Source organism: Diceros bicornis, chromosome 10, assembly GCF_020826845.1.
Source record: "Diceros bicornis minor isolate mBicDic1 chromosome 10, mDicBic1.mat.cur, whole genome shotgun sequence".
Taxonomy (NCBI): domain Eukaryota; kingdom Metazoa; phylum Chordata; class Mammalia; order Perissodactyla; family Rhinocerotidae; genus Diceros; species Diceros bicornis.
The window spans coordinates 67,715,116-67,726,583 of record NC_080749.1 but is presented as its reverse complement, the minus strand read 5'-3'; positions in this window follow the sequence as shown (position 1 = coordinate 67,726,583).

The following is an 11,468-nucleotide window of genomic DNA, read 5'->3' as shown; positions in this document are numbered from 1 at the left end:
AGATGCTACTAGGCCGTAAAAGGGATCTTAGCAAACACCCTTCACACTAGAGTTCCTATCAGCCTATTTCCAGGTTTTTAGGGATCAAGGGAGGCTTCTTCACTCATTCCAGGGGAAAATAAAAGACTCTCTTCCATTTTTCTTCAGGCTCTGTAAGAAAAGCTAGCATAGTGTATTATATTTGGAAAAGAGCCAAAAATCTGATCTTCATGCCGTGAGGAAACTGGAAACCGAGGACTGTGTTATGCTAAATACAATAGCTTCCCCTCCTGAAGAGGTCTCACGAGAGTCACAGACTATGTCACACTTTAAAATGCCTAGGCGCAGGATCACCCACAGAGCAAAGATGGAACAGATTAAAGTATTTAACACACACACATAGAATTCTTTTACAAATAATTTTTTTAAAATATGCTGTGGGTGGTTAAGGAAACTTTCAGATCAGACAAAGAGAGAGAGGCTGAGACAGAGACAGAGAGAGACAGAGAGAGAGAGAAAGAGATTGATTTTACATATATTAACTTCTTTAATCCACACACAAAAAAACTATGCAATGGATCTGTTTTATGGATGAGAGAACTGAGACATAGGCATTATTCAAATAGGAGGTAAAGAACTGAACCTGAACCTACAAGAAAGGTAAATATACCCACAAGATAGATGCAGATCTCTTTTAATTTTATAGCTTTGCAATTCCTTGTTATTGACTCTGGTTTTGTTTCTTGATATCTGAATTTTGATTCCTTTAAAAGTCTCACTTTTTTAGCTCTTATTGATATGGAACTAAGATTAGTTCATCTGTAGAGTGGCATTTTTCTGTCATAATTTTGCATGTGAATCTACAGGAAAACATTTTTAAAATATTTCCAATTACTTTGAAAAGGTACTTAACATTTAAATGTGTGCTTCCAAACTCTAGTCACATTTTAAATTCGATAGATAAGGAACTTTAAAATGATTGTTCTCTATGATCTGCACTAAATGTACAAAATTGTGGTGCACAGAGCCCATATTTTATGTCAAAGCAGATCAAATATACACTCCATGTTTGATTAATATTCTTCCAACCATTTTAATATAATGTAGAAATAAACACATACGAAAGATAACCTTTAAGGATAGTTCCAATTAAGAGTAATGGCAGATTGAAAATATGCTTTACCATAAAAAGTTAGTTTCTCAGCCTATTAGTAACAATCAAAAATTTTCCTCTTGCTGTTTTTACTTATAACTCCTACGACCAACTTACATTAAGCTACCTAAACACAAAACTATTTCATATTAATGAACCTCATCATATGAAAATAGCATGGTTGATACAATATCTTATTGTCAATCAGATTAGGATGAAGTAATAGAGCATTTTTAGTACCTTTTCATTCAAATTTGTCCTTCACTCAAATATAATCATTTTATTTATGGTTATTTATACATGGTGACCAATTTCCAAGGTACTAAATTTATTACAAACACTGACGTTAAAATCTCAACATAATCCTGTGAAGTAGGTGCTGACATAAAATCTCCATTTCACAATGAGAAAACCAAAGCACTAAGAGGTTAGGAAACTTATCAAGATGATAGAGCTAATGATGAGAAGAAGTACGACTCTGACTCCAGTGGTCTGGTTCAGAGTCTGTCCTCCATATCATTGCCCTCCACTCTCTACTCCTGCTGTAGTTTCTGTATATGTTTCACATTTTAAAAAATAGCATTTTTCAATTTAAGTCATTTACAACTACATTATATAAACAAGAAAGCATGGCATCATTAAATAACAACGTAAGCAATAACTTTAAACTACACAACCTTCATACTTGTAATAAACATACTTTGCATACACTATTTTTTTTATTTGCTACCTTATTTATTTTTTTTTCTCTGTCGTACCACAGTTATTTCAGACCGTGGTCTTTCTTCACCTAGATTAACCTTCGTATTAGTCAGTACCCTTCCTGTATTACTCCTTCCACTCTATTCTCCCCTCCTTCACTCATTCTTAAACATTTTTTGACTTCTTTTGTGGGTAAGGCTTGAAACCACAGAAGATTCTCTTCCTACTGAAGTAGTTTGAATCACTGGAGTGACCACGTACATGACCATCCAATGGAATATTTTTGAGAATGGAAGGGATCTTACTAATAATCACCACACAACAACAGATATAAAACACACTCTTCGGTGCAAATCTGAATTGATGTCTACTTGAGAGATTACTGACATGTGAGATGGGCCTCGAAATGAATGCATTTGTTAGACAAAGATGGTGGAGAAGTGTTTCAAACACAGGCAGTAGAGACACTAAAAGCAAGAAAGCCTGATGTATGTTTAGGAAAAGTACAAGAAGCCTAAGATCACTGAGATAGAGGCTCCATGTTCCACTGCAACACAAGATATTGCTACAGAGTGGTTATTTGTAGTCAGAATGTAGGGGACTATGGACATCAGACTAAGGAATTTGACCTTAATTTAGTAGAGAGCAGGAGTCGTTGGGTGTTCTAGGGCAAAGAATGGCAAACCAAGATATAGTGAACCAAGTTTAAATGAGATTAATCTGGTAGCTGACCATCACTGATGGGTCATGGTGTGCAATTAGATGGTGGATGAGACGGCTCAGGTGTGAGGTGATACTTTTGTCCTGAGAGGTCTTGACCAGACTTGACCATTATGGACTAGAATAATTTAACTTAATTTTGTACTTCAAAGCAATATAAAAAAATCTCTTCAATTAATTCTCAAATTTTCACAATTTACCTTATTCAGCAATTCTTAGCGATCATGTATGTCTGCTGTCACGACTTCTATCAAGTAAACTTACTCAATAATTTTCCATGACACCATCACGTTATCAAGCATTCTCTTTGGATAACCCTCAAAATGTCACATCTTCCATGGATCAATTCACAATTCATAAATGTTCAGAAGGTCCCCTTGCCCTTATTTTGTTCAAATACACTACACATATGATAAAAATTGTTTATTATTGAGCAATATCCACTTACTTACTTGAGTTTTCATAATGCTAGTGGAGTTATTTTATTCATTTATTCACCACTTCAGTGCACAAGTTGTCACTATTAGAAACACTGCCTAAGAAAGTGATACACCCACTGGAGCACCTTACAGGAGGAGATATCGCTTAAGGAGATTTGCTTTTTAATTAACAAATAGGAAAATAATACCCTGGATTTTACTCATTATTCAAAACTCTTATGTCTCACTGATTATGGTCATGTTTTTAGTGCCTGCGTTAACATTGAATTATTGAATTAATTGGGTTACGTAATTACCTTCTACAAGGTCAAGTCTATGCCTGTTTTACAGTACATACTTGTTTGCTATCATTGGTCAGAATGGCCTCAAGAACATGGTGACAATGATAACTGTGATTTTCCACTGATCTGACCCTATTCTAATCTAACATATTTATTTAAAAATTTTATTTTCTAATTAGTTATGCTAAATTTTGTGTAATCATTTATTTGCCCTTAAAATATGTTTATTGTCCTATAAACTCAGATTTTATTGATGCATTGACCACTCCTCTTATGTGTTTACTAGAAGGCTATTTGATGATCTTCTAGAATTTTTTGGGTTTTTTTTCTATGCTAAAACTTTTCTCTGGAAAATGGATTTCTAATATAGCATAGATCATCTCTACCCCACTAGTACTCCAGAACATGAAATCTTCCAAATTTATTTTTCTAACTTGCTCATTAGGCCTACTTACCACTTAAATTTGCCGGCAATGAATTTCCTTCCATTGCTTTGCTTAAACAAATCACACACTGATAGTATATTTTATAAATTCTAGTTTTAAAAACAATTTCATAGCATTATAAACTCTTTAGATTTCCTATCAATTAGTCACTGTTTCCAAAGACTCAATTAAAGTTAACAAGTGAACACATTATTTGCTTCTTGATGTAAGTATGGTTTTCCAAACTAATTTTCACTCATCTCGATTTGTAGTAGTCTTTACAAATAATTTTAATGGACTTTGCTCATGTAAATGGAGTAGAGGACAGCTATTAATGTAAAATTGGCTTTTTCTTAGTGGTGGAAATAGTTAATCTTTCTAATATGTATTTCTTATTTTCATAGTCATTATTATTTTAAATTGGTAGCATAATTTTGCATAACATACTAGTATGAAAATCTTGTGTATTTTCTGATATAGAATATTAATTTATTTTTGGTCACATTGAATCTTGGTTTGCTCCTCCATTCCTGATGATATTGAGATATCCAGTTTCAGTCATTATTTGGAAAGCATGGGGTCTACTATGGTAACAAAACCCTAGCAGTTGGGACATTGGGTGGAGTGTTCTGCTCCTCAGGTCATACTGATCACTGCTGAGATGCTTATAGTTCAAACCCAAAGGTCCTTTTCAAGAACCCACAATTTCTCCCTCTCAATGCCATGTGGCCCTTTGGATCTTTTGTAGAAGCTCCAATCAGAGATGCCTAGTACTGGTGTTTCTATATCAACAAAGCACATAGTTATCTTTCCATGAAGGTATGAAGATTCTGATAGCCCTAAAAACCCCCAAAATCTCATCCCTTCTCACTAATTGGCAGCTCCTTCTCTGTCACCAACATAATATCATGTTACCCCTTTGATGTCAAACCCTTGTCTCCATTCTTAAATTCTGTGCTCAGTGCCTATACCAGCTATGTTGTCTCAGAAAGCAATCTTTCACAGTAAGTCAGAGGTGAGTCAAGAGCAAGGAAGAAATGAATGTTGAAATCAGTTACAGTGTGCTCCTGTCTGCAAGATAATGCTAACAATCTGCTCTGTTTCAGCTTACTTGGCAATGATTCATAAACCTAATCTCCAAAGCTCTCTTCAGCCTTTGCTAAAGCTGTCCAATTTAGCCATTTGAACTAAAAGACATACTGATGTTCATATACTGGAATCAGACTATTTTCACTTTAACATTTACCAAGGTTTGTCAGTTAATTTTTATTTTATGAAATGTGGCGTAATGAAAAATTTTGCATTATTACTGTAATCTGACTGTTTCAGAAATCTAATACTAGCAGCTTGAGTGGAATTTTAAATCTTTGGTGATGGACTACTTGGCAGCAATATTTTTTTTCCAAGACTTAGTCTAAAGTTATCTCAATGATCACAGCTGCAAAATCAAAACCTTACAGCTTGAACTACAATTCCCTAATATTGAACATCAGGAAATGTAAGTATATATTTTTTTCTAGTTTTTATTTATGACTTCTAAATAAAGTAGTCAAAACCTTTTTTCTAATCATGAATGCCTTCTGGGTACATATCATCATGCAAAAGCAAAAACAAACCATGAAATCTTGGATTTCCAAACAAAAGAAAGGCAGAACTAATACTTTACATTTTATCGTTTCTATAAAATTGACTCATTATTTTTATTCTTCATCATGATCTCATTTTGCAAATGAAGAAATAAAGAGTCAAAACCAAGGTTAAGAAACTTCTGAGACTATCCGGCAAATAATTGTGAATAAAAGTAGGACCTTGTTACTCTGAGTCCAGTCCTCTTTCTACCAAGAATCATGTGAAAAAAAAATGGAGAAGAGATACTGGATAAGAAACTAAACTTCATAGCATTAGGCAATGTTATTTTGTAAATACTGCCTTTAAGCATCACTAAAAGTGTACTACTTCCATATTATTCCATACTTTAAAATGATGAATAGAATGCTGACCTACAGTGTCTCTGTGACAGGCCAAAGAAAGTCAAACTGCAAAGTATTGCGATACAGTAGAGAATCAAGGAATGAATAATCCAGGAACGATCTTAAAATATTGTCAGTGATAAATGGTAGTACTAACGTTAGTGATAAAACACTCCCCTTGCCTAGAGTGTAGCTCCAAAAATTTTTAAATAGTAGTGTGTGGCCTTTTTATGGGTATATAATATCCTTGAACTCTAGTTTCATTCTAAATGCAGAAAATTGACAAGTAGATTTGTATAACTATGACAATAGACAAAATTCCAAGCTGTCTATTATCCCCCAAAATAACTTTTAATTTACTACAAAGATACATACTATGTTTTTACTTGAAAAATTTTCTTTACTCCTGGATACAGGCTTCCATAAAACAATGCTTTGTTCTGCCCTAACAATAGTCTAGCCAAGTGGAAGTCTTCTAGCGCCAGCCTGGCAACAAGTGAGTCTGACCCTAATTATGAGCCCCCAATGCATGCACAAAAAACTTTAATGTACATATGAATCACTTGGGGATCTGTTAAACTGTAGATTATGAAACAGTAGGTTTAAGGTGGAACCTGAGACTCTGCATCTTACCAAGTTTCTGTGATGCTTACTGGTTGTTCCCGGACCACCCTTTGAGTAGTAAGACAGTAATAGGATCCTAATAGTAAGGAACTTGGAAGGTCATTTTCAATAGGCTTCTCGCAACTCTGTGAATAGAAGATACTTGGAAAGTTCTTTGATACTAGGAATTGCAAAGTTGTTGCCAAGGCAGCTGCAGTCAACTTGAATATATTCTCAGTACAGTGCATTCCTCACAGCTGAGGCTAAAGGAATGAATAATCCAGGAATGATCCAATGATACACGTTAGTGATAAATGTTAGAACTAATGCTAGTGATAATGCACACCTTTATTGAGAGGATAACTGCACTCAAAAATTAAAAAAAAAAAGAAGAGCAGAGCAGCTTCATTGTATTCATTGTATAATGTTTCTCAAACCCAAACCAATGCAAAAATAATCTGCTAAGTTTAATTTCAGGGGAAAAGTCTTCACATACCCTAAGATACGTTTCAGTTTTTTAGGTAATAAAAACTATATACTTTAATATAGCTTTTCTTCTTTATATAGTTACCCAGAAACTTTGGAGACATTTTTAAAGGCTATCATAGATTTCAATTCTTAAAGAAGTGACAAAAATAATTTAATCTGTTGCTTTATTTAATTCCTATTGTTTTGTGTACCTAATCTTATTTTGCATTATGTTTAATCCTGTAAGAGTCTCCAAATAATTTTGGAAATAATCAGGAAAATAAAAGAGGAAAGGAAAAATATACAATGAAACACAGGGAGGGGGATATAGAAGGAAGGGAAAAGAAAGGCGAGCAGAAGGGAAGGGAAGAGGAATGGAGCAAGAAAAGGAGGAAGAGAAGAAAGAAAGCAAGGAAAGAAGGAAGAGAGAGGGAGGATGAAAGGAAGGAGTTAAGTTTTGTACAAAATATGAGAAATTAGTTTTTGTAAAGGTATGAGATTAAGGCCAAGTTTTGGTTCCTTTTTTTGGTTTTTTCGCTTTTGCCTCGAACTGTTTAATCGCTCCAGCACCATTTGTCGAAAAGGCTGTCTTTTCTCCATTGAACTGCTTTTGCATGTGTCCAAAATCGGTTGAGTGTCTTTGTGTGGGTCTGTTTCTTGGTTGTCTATTCTGCTCCATTGAAGTGTTTATCCCTCTGCCAATACCACATGGTTTTGAACTGTAGTCAAGTTAAGACTGTGTTCTGAATCCGAAAAGTAATATTCCTCCATTGATACCTCTCAGGCTGCAAGAGAGAGGGGGCCTCATTACTGCTCCTCACATGGCCTCCACAGAAACCAGGGAGGGGTGAGGTCTCATTACCACTGGGCAGGTGGTGAAAGTCCCAACTCTTCACTAGGCCTCCTCTGACATCACCTTGGTCGGGGGAGGTAGGGGTTTCTCATTACTTTCAGGGGGGGTGGAAAACCAGGCTTTCTAATTGGTTGGTCTCCACTGACACCATGGTGAAGTCCGGAGGACTCTTTACCTCTAGCGGTGATGAATGTCCTGTCTCCCTACTAGGCACCTGATACCATTCCAACAGAGGAGTTAGGATGCTTCATTGCCGCAGGGGAAGGCAGAAGCTTTAGGCTCCCTTGGTGAGAGTGGAAGTCTAGGCTCCCCTTTTAACATTTGCTATCTTGGGAACAGGTCAGGTAACAGATTTTTCTGTGATGTTTGCCTGGAGCAGAGTGGCTATTTTGCTAGGCTGCACCTTTCCTGGTACTTTGGCTATAGCGAGCAGGCATCGGTTGGAGATGTTTTTGTCTATGTGCGTTTGTTTTGCTGGGTTGCCAGCTTCTTCAGCTCCAGGTCTGGGATACAGTAGTTAAAAAGAAAACCGAAGGAATTCACCACCGTGTCCTTCCTTGGGTTTGGAGGTCCCTAGCCAGTCAGTCTTCTTCTTTTAACCTTAGTCTTTTTTTTTTTTTTTTTGAAAAAGATTGGCCCTGCGCTAACATCTATTGCCAAACTTCCTCTTTTTCTTTTTTCTCCCCAAAGCCCCAGTACATATTTGTATATCATAGTTGTGCAGTTGTAGCTCTTCTGTGTGGGACACCGCCTCAGCGTGGCTTAATGAGTGGTAAGTAGGTCCCCGCCCAGGATCCAAACCGGCAAACCCTGGGCCACCAAAGCAGAACGTGCAAACTTAACGGCTGCAGTCGCCGGGCTGGCCCCACTTTCTGAGTATTATGTTTGTATCTATATACAATATTCAGGGTTTTCACTTGTACTTACTGAGAGGAATAGGGTAAAGTATGTCTATTTCATCTTCCCAGCAGCAGAAACTTTTCTCTTACTGTATTTAATTTGCCTTTCTCTTATTATGTTTAATTGCCTTTATTATATCTTCTTTGTGAACTTTCTGCTCATATCTCTTGTCCACTTTTATAACTGGGTTTTTGTCTTCCTCGGCTTGTAAGAATTCATTACATATTAGGGATCTATGCTCTTTATATCTGGTGTGTATTAAAATGTTTTCAGTTTTTCATATGTCTATTGAATTTGGTGGTTATGGAGACAAGTTTATTTTTTTTAATTTTTATGTAGTCAAATGTGTCAGTCTTTTATTTCATCTGGATTATGAGTTGTATATGTTTTCCATTGCTGCTGTTAACAAATTACCACAAAACAAATATACTTGCTTACAATTCCGTAAGTCAGAAGTCTGTCAGAGATCTCACTGGGTAAAATCAAAGTGTCTATAGGGTGACATTACTTTCTTGAAGCTCTGTTGGAGAATCCACTTCCTTTCCATTCCCAGATTCTAGAGGCTGGTCATATTTCTTGACTATTGTCCCTTCCTCCATCTTTAAAGCTAGAATGTCAGGTATAATTCCTTTCACACTTCCTTCCTCCATTGTCACTTCTCTTTCTGATCTAGTTGGGAAAGGTTTTCTGCTTTTAAGAATGTATGTGATTGTATTGGGTTTACCCAAATAATCCAGGAAAATATCCCCACGTCAAAATCCTTACCCTTAACCACATCTGCAAAGTCTTTTTTACCATGTAAGGTAACATATTCACAAGTTTCAAGGATTAAGAGTGGACATCCTTGGAGGCCATTACTCTGCCTAACAAGAGATTCATAGTTAAAAGACCCTTCTCTATACCTAGGTTACAGAGGAATTCACCTTTTTTCCCCCTAATTCTTATATTAAGTTCCTATCGTGACCGTAGTAAATTTAGTGACTTAACACAATATACATTTATTCTCCTACAGTTTTGGAGGTTCAATATTCAGAATGAGTGTTATGGAGCTAATCAAGGTGATGGCAGGTCAGTTCCTCCTGGATGCTCTCGGGGAAATCCTATTCCTTTCCTCTTCCAGCTTCTAGAGGTTGTTGGCATTTCTTAGCTTGTGACCACATCACTCCCATTTCTGCTTCCGTTGTCACATTGCCTTCTTTATTTTTATTTATATATTTTTTGTGTGAGAAAGATCGGCCCTGAGCTAACATCTGCCAATCCTCCTCTTTTTTTTTTGCTGAGGAAGACTGGCCCTGGGCTAACATCCATGCCCATCTTCCTCTACTTTATATGGGACAGTGCCACAGCATGGCCTGACAAGCAGTGCTTCAGTGTGTGCCCGGGACCCGAACCGGTGAACCCCGGGCCGCCGCCGCGGAGCACGCGCACTTAACCACTTGTGTCACTGGGCCGGCCCCTGCCTTCTTTATTTTTAACTACTACTGTGTCTCTCATGTAAGGACCCTTGTGATTACACTGAGGCTACTGGTTAATCCAGGATAATCTCCCCTTCTCAAAATCCTTAACTTGATCACATCTACACAAGCGTCCCTTGTGCCATATAAGATAACATTTACAGGTTCTGAGGATTAGGACATGGACATCTTTGGCAGGCCATTATTCATTTTACCACACTTGTGTTGTTTCTTTCTTTCTTTTTTAAGGCTAAATAGTTGTCTAAGGACCATTTACTAAAAAAGTCTATCTCTACCCTAAGGACTTGAGATGCCACTTTTATCAAATACTAAATTTTCATCCATACATGAGTCTACACTTGGACTTCCTCTTCTATTCCATTGGATTGTCTATGTAGGTCTACACAATTTGAGTATGGAGACATTTTAGTAAATTTTAATACCTCATAGTATATTAAGTGTGCTCATAGCTTTTATCTTTCAATGTTTACTTAGCTAATATAGCATGACAATTGAGATATATACACTTTAAGTTTACTTTGTCTTGTGCCATAAAAAATAGTGTTCATATTTTCAGTGGGATAAATTTAAATTAATAAATTAAATGACATTTTATGATACTGAGTTGTTCTAATCAACAACAAAGTGGCCAGCCCCGTGGCTTAGTGGTTAAGTGTGCTCACTCCGCTACTGGTGGCCCGGGTTCGGATCCCAGGTGCGCACTGACGCACCGCTTCTCTGGCCATGCTGAGGCCGCATCCTGCATACAGCAACTAGAAGGATGTGCAACTATGACATACAACTATCTACTGGGGCTTTGGGAAAAAAAGAGGAGGATTAGCATAGATGTTAGCTCAGAGCTGGTCTTCCTCAGCAAAAAGAGGAGGATTAGCATAGATGTTAGCTCAGGGCTGATCTTCCTCACAAAAAGAAAAAAAAGAATGAAGATGTGTTTCCGTTTTTCAAGACTATATTATCTCTTCCAGGGTGTTTCTATTTCTCCTATATAAGGTAAGCATATTTTTATTAAGTTTATTCCTAAGGATTTTACTTTTTTGTTCTTACTGTATATGTGATTGTCCCTACTTTTATTTCCTCTAAATGATTGTAAATTTTTGTATATGAAAGTTTTTTCTTTCTGTTTGCTAATTTATATCCTGCCATCACCAAAGTCATTAATGACTCTGACTCCAGTGGTAAAGGTAGTTCACTGCACACTATGGCAAAACAAATACATAAACAACACCTATAAACACCTGTAATTTAGTGTCAATATAAGGAAAGGCTTTGGGTGACCAAGTATTTGCTGTTAGAGAACACCTTAGTGAAAATAAGAAGTGTAGTACAGCTGGTTGGCTGTTTCTAAATGCTCTGGAGAAATTGGGGAAAGAAAATGATTAGTTCAGACCACTGAATTCCTGTTTCAAGGTCCACAATATTCAGGATCCTGCTCCTTCCCAATCAATCTCCTAACTTTAACAAATGATCCTGTGAGGCTAGGAAATTCATTTGTGCTAATT